The sequence below is a fragment of the Pseudophryne corroboree genome, chromosome 3 (genome assembly GCF_028390025.1).
Source record: "Pseudophryne corroboree isolate aPseCor3 chromosome 3, aPseCor3.hap2, whole genome shotgun sequence".
NCBI lineage: Eukaryota > Metazoa > Chordata > Amphibia > Anura > Myobatrachidae > Pseudophryne > Pseudophryne corroboree.
In genome coordinates this window covers 463668700-463686264 of record NC_086446.1, presented here as the reverse complement: position 1 = coordinate 463686264, position 17565 = coordinate 463668700, and the positions used below count along the sequence as shown (strand labels likewise).

At 41.1% G+C, this 17565-nt stretch overlaps 1 protein-coding gene across 2 annotated transcripts in view; it reads right to left on the bottom strand.

Moving 5' to 3' along the window:
• The window catches only part of EPN3 (epsin 3), a 113535-nt gene extending 96349 nt beyond the window's left edge, over nt 1–17186 (bottom strand). Inside the window, exon 1 of one of the 2 annotated variants that reach the window (XM_063963620.1) lies at nt 16743–17186. The gene's annotated coding sequence lies outside the window, so the exon portion shown is untranslated. Of the gene's footprint in view, nt 1–9482; nt 9601–16742 lie in introns of those variants that run through there. The other variant, XM_063963621.1, reaches the window with a different exon arrangement.
• Between the last annotated feature and the right edge of the window lie 379 nt (nt 17187–17565).

Genomic DNA, 17565 nt, shown 5'->3' with positions numbered 1-17565 from the left:
GCTGCGCGCAACAAAAAAGGGTCATGGCCTATGGAAAAGGGGGCATGGCTTCACGGGAGAGCTGCAATCACAAGCCACGCCCCCATTTTCATCATTTAGGGGGCATGCCCAGTGCTCAAATAGCTGCTTGCATGCCCCCAGTCCCTCTTTCTCCTGTGAATAGACACTGTGCACATGCACACAGGGCCGGCGCTACCACTAGGCAGCTTTAGGCAGCTGCCTAGAGCGCCGGCCACTGGAGGGCGGCACTTAGCACAGCAGCACATTAACATGAGGGATGAGCGGAATGTTCCCACGCAACCCACAGTACCGGTTTTAAAAAATATATATTTCTGCGGGTTCCGGAGGGGCGGGGTGATTGAGGATAAACGCCGGCAATTGATCAGCGGCTGCAGCCGCCCGTCCCTCTACAGCTGCAGCCACCCGCCCCTCACTAGACGCAGCCGCCCGCCTCTCACTAGACGCAGCCGCCCGCCCCTCACTAGCCACAGCCGCCCGCATCTCGTCAGCGTCCACCATGGACTATGGAGCGGACACAAGAAACGGGAGCAGTGCCTCCACGCCAACAGCAGCAGTGCTATCCTGGACGGCATCGTGATCCGGGAGATGGTGGCAACAACAGCATGGAGCAGTATTCCCACCATGGCTTCCTGGCCAAGATGCCGCTGCCTGGAGTCACACCCTGGACAAGTGACCAAAATTCACCCTGGCTGGGGGGGGAGGAGGGTTGGATTTATGTATATATGACTATGTATATTTGGAGTCAGTGTATATATGGAGGCAGTGTATGGATGGATGGATGGATATATGTATGTATGTATGAGAGAGACAGTGGATGTATGTATGTATGTATGTATGTATGTAAGAGAGGCAGTGTATGTATGGATGTATGTATGTAAGAGAGACAGTGTATGTATGTATGTATGAATGAGAGACAGTGTACGTATGTATGTATGGGAGAGGCAGTGTATGTATGAGAGAAGCAGTGTATGTATGTATGTATGTATGTATGGTTGTATGTATGTGAGAGGCAGTGTATGGATGTATGAGAGAGGCTATGTATGTATGTTATTGATTTATGGAATCATATTTATGAATATTAATATTTAATATATCATATATGGTATTTAATATATGGATATATTTCAATTAATATGCATTTATCATATATATCTGCAAATATATTATGTCAGGCTTACAAACTAATTGGCTGATACATATATGCAGTCCTTATACATATGACTTATGAAGTTATTAAGTTAAGATTCCTTAAAGAGAGTTCAAGCTTGAATATTACCGCTCTTTTTATATGATTCTTTATTTACAGGCAGATCAAATCGTACAGAATAAGATATACACAGTAGTGATATATATACTAATTATAATTATATATGCTTCCTTCGTTACATAACATAAAACAACATGACATAAGTTTCACAAACAGTTTCAATTGCTAACATAAAATGTATACTTGCAAGTTAAAGATTGCCATCCCAAGAATCATTCCTTCTGCATGTTCTCCATGACTTCTCCTCCTGACTGACTTCCTTCCTTCTCCTTCTTCTTCTCCCTCTCCCTCTTCCTTCTAACTCCTAACTACAAGTCTGGTCCTTTTATCTCATATTTTACCAATTCAAACTATCATATTCTCATAGTTTCCAATGGAATAGGTAATTATAGGTTTGTCAGATTCCAAGGTGTAATAAAACAAACATTGAACTGGGCTGTCGTGTCCTGTTCACGGAGGCATGGTGTCATAAAAGTGTGGTGTCCACACTGCCTTAAGCAAGTATAGTATTGTAAAATCTGGAATGTCTTTTCATCCAAAGTTCTGTTGTATTGACAAGTTTTCCTGGGGTCGGTTACACAATGTTTTATCAATGGATGTGATCTCTTTTCATAGTAGTTAATTTATACTCCCTAGCTTTTAACCTTCACTGGACAATAGACAAACCAGTAGATTCTGATCTACTGTAAGCACACCTGTGAATTCCAATGACCAACAGAGCTCTGTCACATACCTATTATCATTTATGGCCTAATACCTTTTCTCTACAATGACTCTTGATCTTACTGTAACCTCTCTGGCCTTATTTATGACTAGAGCAGAATAAACCTGTTTCCTACACTATTTTTTACCATCTTGCTGTAAAACACAAATATACAGTTAAATATATAAACACATACACAAACCTAATCTCTTAAATCAGCTAAACATTACCTCATACATTCAAACTTATTTCATATCTATTCCTTACTATATATATCCAGTATACTGTCCACTATGGTAACATCGCCTATTTATAATGAATTATATTTTGATTCAGACAATATCCATTGCCCTAATATTATACTAAGTGCAGACAATTACCTATAAGGCAACAGTCGCCCCCTTGTGGCCATGAGAAATTCTTTTGATTGGCCACACATTAAACTAGCGTAATTGCTTCCAAATACATTTCAAAATATTCCTTCAAACATAACTTTCGTTGTAACCATAATATATACCATAAGTGTAATAATAATAACCATTATGATTTTAAAAATCTCTAAAAATTCTTAGCTTACCTAACCTTATTCTACTTTTTAACTAAAGCAGACAAAACTGAGGTTTTTATTCAGTATTCATGAGGAAAACTAATTTCTACAGACATTTGGAATACCATAGCCCAATTGTAGACCTTTTTTCTGTATCTGGATCAGTACGTTTGGACATTTTTGCTGTTCTTGTATGTAGCAATTTACTGGGATAAGACTGTCATCTGCGTGGTTTGCTTGCAATTGGAGATGCCTTGCGTTTGCATTATGGCCTTGCGTTTGCAACATTTGCACCATTACTAGAAGTAGAATTCTTCGTAGCAGCTGCTCCTTTGCTTGCCATTTCGCTGTTTGAGGCAGAGGGCTGTGTACGTCGAGTGCTGTGTCTTGAACATTCAGTACTTGTGACGACCCTCAGTAATAGTAATAGTCTTTATACAGTCTTTAGCAGTTCTGTTTCCTTTGCGTTTATCCAATGCCGCAGTTGTGACCAGTGTCCATATTGCTTTTGCACAAACAGGTTGTGATTTTGAATAGAACAGGCATATATGAAACAGTCTTTTTTTTTTTTTTCTTTCTTTCTTTCTTTCCTTGCTTGTTAATAGTAGGTCTTAATTGTCTTCGGGCAATAGTACCACAAATGGCTGTGAGTAGTACACCTACTCTGTTCTGTATTTCCTCACTGAATAAATTACCATGCAGTCTTAAATCTCCTTATTCTACCTTGTACCTATTTATACATCTCAATCTTACATAAACTTATACCAGTTTAACCCATATAAAGGCGTTTTCTATCCTACCTATATTTTGACTAATAATTATTTAAAATGCTTTTGATGTGTATATAGTAACATCCTATCAATACAATAAATGAATATAATTTTGCTTCAAACAGATATTAAATATCATTTAGGAATGGCTTTAAATATATCTAATTCCATCCAATATTATTTTATATGCAGCCATGTGCATATACAGTGACCCTGTTATGCTACAAATAATTATCTTAGACTTGTGACAGTCTTTATTAAGAGAATTATTCATCCCACTTAATAATCTCGGCCCAATTTGTTATAACGTGGTATACCATCCTGTATTAGATATTTAATTACTTTTGAAGCTTTTACGAAGGAAGCATAGGTAGTATCTATTGTGTAATATATAAAAAAAACATAAAATATTTACAAGGTATATATGCAATGATATAAAATATATCTCAGACAAATGTTTACATATATGTGATTAAGGTATATGAAGGGATGAGACAGTTCTGTATAATCACAGTGATGAGATGTGCTGTACACTGTTGTGGGAGTGTACATGTAGTTTGAAAGACAAGTAATGATTACTTGTGATGAAAGGGTTAATGAAAACCTTCCCCTTTCTTGTGAAACTGGAAAACTCCTTGAGGATTTGTCCATATATCAGTCTTTAGGGATGCTATGTAGATTTTGCTGGATAGCAGCGATGAAAGGGTTAATGAAGACCTTTTCCCTTGTAAATTGGAGTCTTTTTTGGAGTCTTGCACCATTCTGTATACAGGTTGCCAGGATTACTATGGATCAAACAAAAAGACATACAATGAATATCACAGATATTTATACAGTGATTTAACATACCGTGCTATGCATTCTGTCCTATCTGCTGCATGTTATCAGGTACAGAATTTACAAATGTGTCTTTAAAGATTGAATAACAAACAAACAATTGTTTCTGGCCTGTGCCAATCTTTCCTGTCACCTTGTGTGTCAATGGCAGCACAATTGTCGCTGCAGATATGATGCTGGTTTAATTTGGAAACTGTGGCTGTTGGAACATCAAAGCAAACAATGGCTACATTGGATCTAACAAGTAAAGGAATGATACTACCGTATTCACTTGTGACCATACTCCCTTGTGATGCAGCCTGGGCCCAGACTGTCTTTAACCATAGCGTTTGCTGCTTGGTGTGGCTCCTTAGTTTGGAAGAATCTTGGAGCTTCTGAAAAAACCTACTTTTGTGGGGAGAGAAACTTGTTAAACTTTGCCAAATATGTATTGCAGGTCCCAGGGCTTTCTGTCTTTCCACACCTGTAATAAAATGGTTATGGCACCAGGGCATAAAAACATTTTCATCCTGGTGATCCTTTTTGTCATTGTTAATTGGTGTGTGGTTTGCAGAATGACACTCTGCATGTGGTCTCTCTGAGAGCATGCAAACATTTGCACCATCACTAGAAGTCTCTGAGTGCTCTGTGGGGGTTACATAAGTTTGGGAACTTTGTTTGTAAACATGCATTCCTGAATTAATTTCATGGATTTTCCCTTTAAACATGTTTCCAGGTGAATACATTTCAAGGTTTGCAACTCTGGTTGCCATGGGAGTTTTCACCATGGGGAACTTCCCCACCCCTGTGTGCACTGTACTGCTGCTATCAGTGTTTAAATCTGCTGACAATTCACCTTTGCCTAAGGGCATAACAAATTCTTCATTTACATTGGGAACTCTGAGAGTGTATTCAGCAGAATACTCATAATCTGAGTTACAATGATCTTCCCCCTTACTAGACACAGTATAGGGGACATCTCCTATTGCTGCTACCTCCTTTACATTAATGTGCTGTCTGATGATAGACACATCCGGCACATTGCTACTTTCTTCCTTTACCACAGAGGCTGTTCTGCTGGTGGTCTGTGTGACCATAGCAGACTCCATGCGCTGCACATTGATGCAGTCCTGCAACATGTAACTTTCCTTAATTTTAGGATCTTGACTGATTAAGTCATTTCTGACTCCTGTAGACTCTGTGTACAGAGTTTCACATACCTCAACACTATTCCTGTTTGGTGTTTCTATCTCAGCTTGCTTGCTGGATGTTATCTCTTCATCAGAGATCTTGACAATTTGATTACAAACTGTCAGGCTTTTCGCTTCTGCCCCAAACTTTTTCTGTTTATTTTTCTGTTTAAGGGACTTAAATAACGAATGCATTTTTGCATTAATGGTCAGGCACGCCTTACGAAGACGTGAACCTGATTCTTCTTTACATTTCTGTTTGGCTTCTAGAGCCGCAGTTCTGCGCATTTTTCTAAATGCTACAGAAAACTTTTGCATTTTTAACATTTCAATGCTAAATTTATATATTCTTTGTTTTTAGTACTGAAGGTATCCTCTCCTTAAGATTGACCGGTGTCTTAAGGTTAAACTCTAATACCTGGTACATTTATACATTTATTTGGAAATACTCTTTTCCACTGTGCACATTTTCTATTCTAGGCCTTTAAATTCTTTATTCTCATTTGTAACCTATTCCACTGTGATCTTGTATTTTGCCAGCAGGCTTATAGCCTTTGGTGCTGCTTCCTAATAGATATTATGTTAGTTAAAATAACGTATATTGCACTAACACATTTATCCTAGGTTATACAGAATACAAAATTGACATTACACAATGGTAATAAATTTTCATAGATACATCCCCACCGTGATTCTGCAGATTTGGTAGCCAGCTTATAGCATCTGCTACTCCTCATAAATATTATAGATCAGATAATCAGATTCAGTAATAACAAGTCCCTTCATGGTCGCCAATATTGATTTATGGAATCATATTTATGAATATTAATATTTAATATATCATATATGGTATTTAATATATGGATATATTTCAATTAATATGCATTTATCATATATATCTGCAAATATATTATGTCAGGCTTACAAACTAATTGGCTGATACATATATGCAGTCCTTATACATATGACTTATGAAGTTATTAAGTTAAGATTCCTTAAAGAGAGTTCAAGCTTGAATATTACCGCTCTTTTTATATGATTCTTTATTTACAGGCAGATCAAATCGTACAGAATAAGATATACACAGTAGTGATATATATACTAATTATAATTATATATGCTTCCTTCGTTACATAACATAAAACAACATGACATAAGTTTCACAAACAGTTTCAATTGCTAACATAAAATGTATACTTGCAAGTTAAAGATTGCCATCCCAAGAATCATTCCTTCTGCATGTTCTCCATGACTTCTCCTCCTGACTGACTTCCTTCCTTCTCCTTCTTCTTCTCCCTCTCCCTCTTCCTTCTAACTCCTAACTACAAGTCTGGTCCTTTTATCTCATATTTTACCAATTCAAACTATCATATTCTCATAGTTTCCAATGGAATAGGTAATTATAGGTTTGTCAGATTCCAAGGTGTAATAAAACAAACATTGAACTGGGCTGTCGTGTCCTGTTCACGGAGGCATGGTGTCATAAAAGTGTGGTGTCCACACTGCCTTAAGCAAGTATAGTATTGTAAAATCTGGAATGTCTTTTCATCCAAAGTTCTGTTGTATTGACAAGTTTTCCTGGGGTCGGTTACACAATGTTTTATCAATGGATGTGATCTCTTTTCATAGTAGTTAATTTATACTCCCTAGCTTTTAACCTTCACTGGACAATAGACAAACCAGTAGATTCTGATCTACTGTAAGCACACCTGTGAATTCCAATGACCAACAGAGCTCTGTCACATACCTATTATCATTTATGGCCTAATACCTTTTCTCTACAATGACTCTTGATCTTACTGTAACCTCTCTGGCCTTATTTATGACTAGAGCAGAATAAACCTGTTTCCTACACTATTTTTTACCATCTTGCTGTAAAACACAAATATACAGTTAAATATATAAACACATACACAAACCTAATCTCTTAAATCAGCTAAACATTACCTCATACATTCAAACTTATTTCATATCTATTCCTTACTATATATATCCAGTATACTGTCCACTATGGTAACATCGCCTATTTATAATGAATTATATTTTGATTCAGACAATATCCATTGCCCTAATATTATACTAAGTGCAGACAATTACCTATAAGGCAACAATGTATCAGTGACGTGCGGTGAGGTAAATGGCTGGGGAGGCACTGGCTAATATCAAAGACAGATTTACATATATATGAACCCAATAGCAGAGCATGTCGGGGAGGGCTGCACTATGCTGTGTAGACTGTGCAGACTACTGGCATATGTCATAAGGGACTCATCCCTTAGCGCAAGGGACTGCCATTGCTAGGCACAGTACACACTGGCCAGAGTCACTTACAGTACAGTACATTATATAGTGGGCAGCAACTCTGGCACGCAGTCAGGCAGCCAGTGACATTGGGCCTAATTCAGACCTGATCGCAGCAGCAAAATTTTTCTCTAATGGGCAAAACCATGTGCAGTGCAGGTGGGGCAGATGTAACATGTGCAGAGAGATATAGATTTGGGTGGGGTGTGTTCAAACTGAAATCTAAATTGCAGTGTAGAAATAAAGCAGCCAGTATTTACCCTGCACAGAAACAATATAACCCACCCAAATCTAACTCTCTCTGCAAATGTTGCATCTGCCACACCTGCAGTGCACATGGGACCTCATTCCGACCTGGTCGCACGCAGGCGGATTTTTGCACTGCTGTTACCAGGTAATCACCGCCTACAGGGGAGGGGGTTAGGGCTGTGTAGGGGAGCGATCGCTTGTGCAGAGAGCTGCACAAACAAAAAGTTTGTGCAGTCTCTGCACAGCTCAAGACTTACTCAGCCGCTGCGATGAATCTTCTTGGAGCTGACGTTAGGATCCCTCCCTGCAAACGGCCGGACACACCTGCATTTTCTTCGTCACTCCCCAACGGTGAGTTGACACCCCCAGACGGCCTCTTCCTGTCAATCTTCTTGCATTAGCCGCTGCTAACGCTTTCTTCGTTCTTGTCGCAGCTGCCGTCGCCGGGCAGCAAAGCGCATGCTCATTGCGGCTGGCACGCATGCGCTGTTGATACCCGATCGCACGGCTGCAAAAAACTGCAGCGTGCGATCGGGTCGGAATGACCCACATGGTTTTGCCCATTAGAGAAAATTTTGCTTATGTGATCAGGTCTGAATTAGGCCCCTTGTCACTGTACCATACACTATAAGTAGGCTTTGTGTCCAGTTTCTTATGGAACACTTGTATTTTATTTTATTTTTTTTGGGGGGGGGGGGTTCTGTACATTTTGCTAGTCAATGCCATATTAGTTATTAATAAAACCCTGCAAAAAGGGAAAGAGAAGCTCTGCCTCTTTAATACTCCTTTCACGCCGCACAAATTACCCAGTATATTGCCGGGCTGACATGGGTTTAGGTGCGGTGTGAAAGGGGTATATTCCGATTTCCCGCGTCGCATGGCCTGGTATTTCAACCCGGAAATAAAGCAGGGTTATTCCCGGGTCAGGTGCACAGTGTGAACGGGATGCCGGGCCGATGTGATCCGGGATTCGTTCACACTATAGGGATAGGCGGCACTTGGGAGATAATCTGATCTCCAAGCACCGCCTCTGCGCACGTCACCAACCCGGGTTGGTGCCGTCAGTCTGAAAGGGGTCATGTGACCTGCAGCAGCACCATGTCAGTACAGGGGGAAGGTGGCTGAGCTTTCTTCCTGGCAGAGACCTGTGCCTTCTCCACCTCCCCCCCTGCCCCCCCAACACATACACACACACCCGCACAAACATACACACACACACACACACACACTACAGATTTAAATCATTAAGGAAAAAATAAAAATATAGACTGCTGTTAATGTATACATTCTTACAAAAGACAGTAAAGTGGACAGTACTGTGTCATATGCCACTAGAGAAGAACCTCCATACATAACATAAGACCAAATTGGAAACGTGTCACATAAAATCTTGCCATGTAAGAGTGTGCATGGGCAGTCAAATAACACTTGTACCTTTTTAATAGACTGTTTCTTTAAAGAAACCTCTTCCCCCTCAGCAGTAGTACAGTGGTCAGCTATATGTTTGCTGGGGCCAGTTAATGATAGCTTTCCCACACTATGGTGCCCTCAACATTAAACCTTGCTGGATGATATGGTGATAAAAGAGCTGGGGATCAGGCATTTCACTGATGTTTACCTGCCTGGTGATCTGTATGAGGAAGCTGTCTCCATCTCATGGCTGTATCCCACGTTCAGTGCAGTACAGGAGAAGGAGGACGAGTGAGGTAGCTAATGCATATGCATAACTGAGGGGCGTGCCTTCAGCCTGTGTCAAGGCACGCATGTCAGAGCTCCCTCAAGCTGGTGCTGTTTTCAATGCAGGATTATGCCTGACTCGTGGCTCCGCCCCCAGATCCGCTCCCAGCTCCGTACAGCATTTGACAGCTAGAGAGAGGCAGATCTCTCAGTGCCTCTCTCTCCTCTGCTCTCTGCATTTGCAGATTGCTGCAACTTCATAATCCAATGACAATAGCATCATTTTATACTGATCTGTGTTCTAACACAAATCAGTGTAAAAAACAGCTATTTTCACTGGAATATGACAGGTGAGGCTCCTCCTCCCCTGACTGCACGTCCCTGGTATGTATGTATGTATGTATGTATGTATGTATGTATGTATGTATGTATGAGAGAGACATTGGATGTATGTATGTGAGAGAGAGGCAGTGTACGGATGGATGGATGTATGTATGTATGTATGTATGTATGTATGAGAGAAGCAGTGTATGTATGTATGTATGTATGCATGTATGTATGAGAGAGGCAGTGTATGTATGGATGTATGTATGTATGTATGTATGTATGAGAGAGGCAGTGTATGTATGTATGTATGTATGTATGTATGTATGGGAGAGGCAGTGTATGTATGTATGTATGGGAGAGGCAGTGTATGTATGTATGTATATATGTATGTATGAGAGAGACAGTGGATGTATGTATGGGAGAGGCAGTGTATGGATGTATGTATAGGAGAGGCAGTGTATGTATGTATGTATGTATGTATGAGAGAGACAGTGGATGTATGTATGGGAGAGGCAGTGTATGCATGTATGTATAGGAGAGGCAGTGTATGTATGAGAGAAGCAGTGTATGTATGTATGTATGTATGAGAGAGGCAGTGTATGTATGTATGTATGTATGTATGGATGGATGTGAGAGGCAGTGTATGTATGGATGTATGTATGTATGTATGAGAGAGACAGTGCATGTATGTATGTATGGGAGAGGCAGTGTATGGATGTATGTATGGGAGAGGCAGTGTATGTATGTATGTATGTATGTATGAGAGAGACAGTGGATGTATGAATGGGATAGGCAGTGTATGGATGTATGTATAGGAGAGGCAGTGTGTGTATGTATGTATGTATGTATGTATGTATGTATGTATGTATGAGAGAGACAGTGGATGTATGTATGGGAGAGGCAGTGTATGCATGTATGTATAGGAGAGGCAGTGTATGTATGAGAGAAGCAGTGTATGTATGTATGTATGTATGTATGAGAGAGGCAGTGTATGTATGTATGTATGTATGTATGTATGTATGTATGTGAGAGGCAGTGTATGTATGAGAGAGGCAGTGTATGTATGAGAGAGGCAGTGTATGGATGGATGTATGTGAGAGGCAGTGTATGGATGTATGAGAGAGGCTGTGTGTGTGTGTGTGTGTGTGTGTGTGTGTGTGTGTGTGTGTGTGTGTGTGTGTGTGTGTGAGAGAGAGGCAGTGTATGGATGTATGAGAGACAAAATCAAATAGAAAGAGATAGGCAGCTGGATAGTAGGGTGCCAGGATCTGGGAAGGAGGTCACCTTACTGACTGGGAAAGTGATAGTGTTGGGGGGCAGTAGGGAGATGTTTTGCCTAGGGTGCCAAGAGACCTTGCACTGGCCCTGCATGCACACAGCGGGGTATATTTACTAAGGTCCCGATTTTGACCGAGATGACGTTTTTTCTTCAAAGTGTCATTTCGGGAATTTATTAAGCAAAAATCTCGGCAGTGATGAGGGCATTCGTAATATTTTGGAAGTCCTAGGAAAAAATCACGAATCAATACACCATCGGTCAAATACGCCTGCAATTTGGTAGAAATCGGTAATTTACTAAAAAGTGCAAATCACAAACACTGCCGACAATAGCCAAACACTGCCGTGCTGAAATACAATTCGTGAAAAAGTGCTAAAAAAAAACAGACCTGCTTTTTTTTCCCGTGTTTGGATAGGCATACACGGATCCATGAGATCCGTGCATGTTTATCAGTGGGAAGGGGATGGGAAAGTGATATTTAAAAAAAAAAATGCGTGGGGTCCCCCCTCCTAAGCATAACCAGCCTCGGGCTCTTTGAGCCGGCCCTGGTTGAAAAAATATGGGGGGGGAAATGATAGGGGTTCCCCCATATTTAAACAACCAGCACCGGGCTCTGCGCCTGGTCCTGGTTCCAAAAATACGGGGGACAAAAAGCGCAGGGGTCCCCCCGTATTTCTGAAACCAGCACCGGGCTCCACTAGCCAGATACATAATGCCACAGCCGGGGGACACTTTTATATAGGTCCCGGCGGCCCTGGCATTACATAACCAACTAGTCACCCCTGGCCGGGGTACTCTGGAGGAGTGGGGACCCCTTCAATCAAGGGGACCCCCCCTCCAGCCACCCAAGGACCAGGGGTGAAGCCCCAGGCTGTCCCCCCCATCCAAGGGCTGCGGATGGGAGGCTGATAGCCGTTTTGTCAAAAAATGAATATTGTTTGACCGAAAGTAACCTCACCGCTGACCACAAAGTTCCCACCATTGGTTACAATGGAGCGCATAGGCGCTACATTGTAACACTGCCGTGTGCTGCCTGTCATACAGTACAGGAGCACACAGCCAATCAGGAGGGTGCCACAATGTGGCGCTCCCTAATTGGCTGATGGAACCCTCTTAGACATAAGTCAGAGGGGGTTTCTGGCACTCGGGGAAAGGGGTCCCATGTGAAAACATGGGGCCCCTTTCAGTGCGAGGTCGGGTGTCCGTTTTGTTATTTTGCAAAGTACCTGGATTACAAATGGATTAAAAGAGGAGCCTTCTACACTGAATTTTGTGAGTATAATTTTTTCAACAGGTACACCATGGATTCTACATGGAGAAGAGGACCGACCCTCGTGTGAACATAGGTAAGTATGTGTGTATGGAGGTGTGGATGTATGTATTAAAGTTTTACTTTCAAGGTGTGTGTCTTATGTTTTTATTGGGGTATTTTTTTAGTAGTAGTACTACAGGTACCAGCGGGCCCGGTTTTCCTCCGCATGCTGGTACTTGTGGTTCTCCAAGTACCAGCTTGCGGGGGAGGCTTGCTGGGACTTGTAGTACTGCTGCTAAAAACAATATTCATTTTTTGACAAAACGGCTATCAGCCTCCCATCCGCAGCCCTTGGATGGGGGGGACAGCCTCGGGCTTCACCCCTGGTCCTTGGGTGGCTGGAGGGGGGGTCCCCTTGATTGAAGGGGTCCCCACTCCTCCAGGGTACCCCGGCCAGGGGTGACTAGTTGGTTATGTAATGCCAGGGCCACCGGGACCTATATAAAAGTGTCCCCCGGCTGTGGCATTATGTATCTGGCTAGTGGAGCCCGGTGCTGGTTTCAGAAATACGGGGGACCCCTACGCTTTTTGTCCCCCGTATTTTTGGAACCAGGACCAGGCGCAAAGCCCGGTGCTGGTTGTTTAAATATGGGGGAACCCCTATCATTTTTTTCCCCATATTTTTTCAACCAGGACCGGCTCAAAGAGCCCGAGGCTGGTTTGGCTTAGGAGGGGGGACCCCACGCAATTTTTATTTTTATTTTAACACTGATTACAATTTTTTAAAAGGTGCACAATGAAGCCCAGCACGGATCTATCACATCCGGCCGAGATTCATTGTATTAAAGTCGGCAGTGTTTTACAAGTCACTCAGTAAAACACTGCCTAAAAAAACGAATGACATCGACATCGGTAAATCCGAAAATGCAGAATACGGCAGCTTAGTAAATTAGTCGTACTAAATTCAAAAAGTTGCAACTTTACACTTTCGATGTCATTCGTGATTGAACTTTGACCTCAAACGGGAAAATACGAATCTTAGTAAATATACCCCAGCATCTATTCACCGATGCAGAGGGACAGTTGGGAGGTATGGATAAAGTGTGGATAAAGTCCCCACTTTACCTCTCTCCAAGGCTTAGTAAATAGACCCCATACATTCCTTACCACATGAACACACACACTAGAGACATATAACCTACCTACCAGTATGTTTTGGGGGGAAACTACAGCACCTGGAGGAAACCCATGCAGTCATGGGGAGAATATATAGGGTGTATTAATTAGTATATATAAGGTGTATGTAATTAGTGCAGTTTTTTTGACCGGTCGAAAAAACTGCACTTTTTGCCTGTTTTTAGGTTAAATGTACATTCGACCTTTTCAATGCCCATGCCGATTTTTCGACTGGTCGAAAAATCTGGCATTAGCGAAAACCATGTGTATCGGCGAATGCGCCACCAAAACACGTGTTTTGGTGAATTTATAAGCCTTTTCTATCATTTTTTGGTACAATTTTTGCTCATGCCGATGCAAAAAATAAATAAAAATTAAATGGCATGGGCGAAAATGCATTAAAAAACAGATAAAAAAACGCCCGCAATTGAATACCCTGTGTTGAATTAGTTCCACTTTTTCGACCAGTCGAAAAAACTGCACTTAATTGAATACCCCCCATAAACTCCACACAATTAGGGTGGTGGTAAGATTTGAACCCAAGACCTCAGTAATGCTAACTATTACGCCGCCCGTTAATTTTAATTCCATGAATTGTTTAAAACTAGTTATGAAAGACAGAATTTATCTCTCTGGATACGAATTCTCAAAAATGTTTGCTGGCTTCATTACATTTCCAAGCACAAAAAATAGAATATTATTTAAGTATATTTTGTACAATCAATTAAGAGAAAAAGCCTTTCGCACCAAACTAGTAATAACACTCCATAATGGATTTCAGAAGAGATATAAATTATTATTTTCATTATTTACATTTTATTACTATTATTACATTTTATTTATAAGGTGCCACAAGTGTTTTCGCAGCACCGTACATACGGATGACATTAGAACAATACAGGGAACACAGAACTTAACATTACAGTAACTGAAAAACTAAAACAGAGCACGGGTAACAATTAGCACCATAATTCTCAGTACGCAAGTACTCGGCATACTACTAGGACGGCAGGCAGCCACTGGAAGAGATAAAAAGTAACACAAGTATACACATTCACGACGTAGGGGAGAGCTTTAATTGAAGCGTGAGAGAAGAGGATTGTGAGAACAGGAGGGAAGAAGGCCCTGCTCTAAGGAGCTCACAATCTAGGGGGTGGGGGAGACAGGCAGGTGATATGAAGTGCAAGTAAGCGGAAGTTGGCCTGATAGCAGGAAGTAAGTGAGGCAGAGATGGCCAAGTAATAAGGCTGGGGGTTGGGAGAGATTTGGCCTTGAGATTAGGTTATGTGGAAGGGTAGGCTTTGATGAACAGGTGGGCTTTCAGTGCCTGCTTGTAGCTTTGGTAGGTCGGGGAGAGTCTGATGGAGCAAAGGAGCTTGTTACAGTGAAGGGGGTAGCGCAGATCAAATCTTGGATTCGTGCATGGGATACAGTGACCAGGGCAGAGGTAAGGCGACTGTCATTGGCAGACCCAGAGTGAGCGGGAGGGAGTATTTAGGGAAATGAGGTTGGAGATGTAGGGAGCAGTGGAGTTAGAGAGGGAGTTGTATGTGAGGGTGAGGATTTTGAAGAGGATTCTGTGGGGGAATGGGAGCCAAACGTAGGTTTTGTCGAAGGGGAGTGGCAGATGTGGAGCGGTGGGAGAGGAAGATAAGTCTTATCTGCGGAGTTAAGAACAGATTGGAGTGGAGCGAGATGGGAGAATGGGGGGCCAGTGGGGAGAATGTTGCAATAGTCGAGCCGTAAGATGACTAGTAAGTGGATAATAAGTTTAGTCGCACTTTGGGAGAGGAACTGCCTGATCTGAGCGATATTGCATAGCTGGAACCTACAGGATTGAGCCAGAGATTGAACGTGGGGGCCGAAGGAGAGGGAGGAGTCAAGAGTGATGCTCAAGCAGCGGAGTTGGGGAACAAGGAAGATGATGGTGTTACTTCAATGGTCCTTAACTTTGCAATTAATGGGGGAGTTGGAGTTTCGGAAAAGGGCATGGTACTGGTAGATTGGTGAAGATTGGGGTGCGGTTTGTATAGATCTGCTAATCCGTCTGGTTTTCCAGATATGAAAGTTGCAAGGTAGGCTATGATGTATATTTTCACTCGGCTACATTGAGTCCAGCCCTAATTTAAATTCTTTGCAGGTTTTTACAAAATAAATTCCAATTTACCTTTGCTTCGCCGTTTTAGTAACATAGCATTACACAGAAAAGAGGAACAATTAGAACAAAGAAATTGTATTAGAACAATGAAATTGAATAAGGAAACCCCACTGTGACTCCCTCCAATAAAATAACAGATGGGGTGTACTCTCTTTATACAAATAAACTGGTTCAGACTGAGGAATGACAGAAGCTGCTTCTAACCAGATTAGGACTAATATGAATATGACCTTTTACTAGCTCACAAAAGCAACTGTAAGACAAGAACAAGAACTAGTGAAAAAAATAACATTCTCAATGGTAAATATTTATTCAAAATCAAAAGTACTCTAAAACCCCAGCTCACAAGCATTGAGCATAACTCAAACAATCTTTCTACAGTAGTTCTGCATTTATATATATATCCCTAAACACAGCAGCAAACAGAGCAAAGGCATGTTCATATATGTTATTGTGCTACCCACCTCCCACCTCTGACCTCCAATGCACAGACTGTACTAGTGTACTCTAGTCATTACTACATTCCAGAACTCCCATCAATATAGACAATCTGCATTCATACTGCATAGGTATATATTTCTCTGCGGTAAGGGCGATGAAAATCCACCTTACCCTACTAAGTCAGAGTGCATTTCTGTAGCCTAACCGAAGTATGAATTCTATACACACCTAGCTATACAAAACCAACCTGCATGGAAACTACCATACAGATCACTCAAAAACAACACTTTGGTAGATGACTACAAGCCCATCCCAATACATTGCATGTGTGTATGTATGTATGTATGTATGTATGTAAACAGGTTTATCTGGATATAGATATCTATATATATATATATATATATATATATACATACATACATACATACATACATACATACATACACACACACACACACGTAGATTTATTAATAGTATCTTTCATTTCTGTAGCAAGAATATCTGTTCATTCTCACACCCAGTCGGTAAGCACAAATATTGGTAAATCATTTAAAGTAGTTACTCTTACCTGTTCCACTTCAGTATGTAGAGTCCTCCAGTATGTAGAGCAAATGCTTTAATCCATAACTTGTCCAATAAACTTTACAGAGATCCTGTTGTCTATACAATATATATGTATGTGATAGGCAAGCTTTAATGTAAGTACAGAAATACACAAGGTATCATATGCCTAGCAGTAGATTGATTAATATAAGGTTTCCATCAGATACAGAACTAGGTTTCATTTTAGATTTCTGTGCCTCAGTATATTGGTAAACGTTTTCAGACATCTGCCAATCTTGTGTCCATGTGTGTGTGTACAATATGTGTGTGTAGAGTCTTGCCTGTAATTCAATACATGCAGTATAGAATGATTCTACCAATGAAAGATTACCTGATAAATCTGTATGGAGTTTTAGTTTGTATTCCTGTGCATTAATGTATGTGTGTGAGTTTCTTACCACTGCTGCTGTCACAGTGTTTTTTCTATAGTGTCACCCTAACATGAAGTTGTTAAGCAGGTTAGGCAGGTCAGACTCTGAAATTCAGCCCACATTTAACACTTTGAGAACCGACATACTGTAACGTCCCCAGGTAAATACACACAAGCTGTCTGTAAATCGGCAATGGATATGTCTAAAGGTTCATACACACAATGAGATTTTGACTTCCCCTGAACTCCCCGGAGTCCTGAACCACCGATATTGACTATCTGTACTTGAGATTTTGACTAAGTGAGATTTTGACTAAGTGCCAATTATGACTATACTACAGTTGGTACTAACTAGATAGTACACCAATATAGTCAGGATTGACTTTCCTGCACAGCTTATAGGTGCATACACACAGTA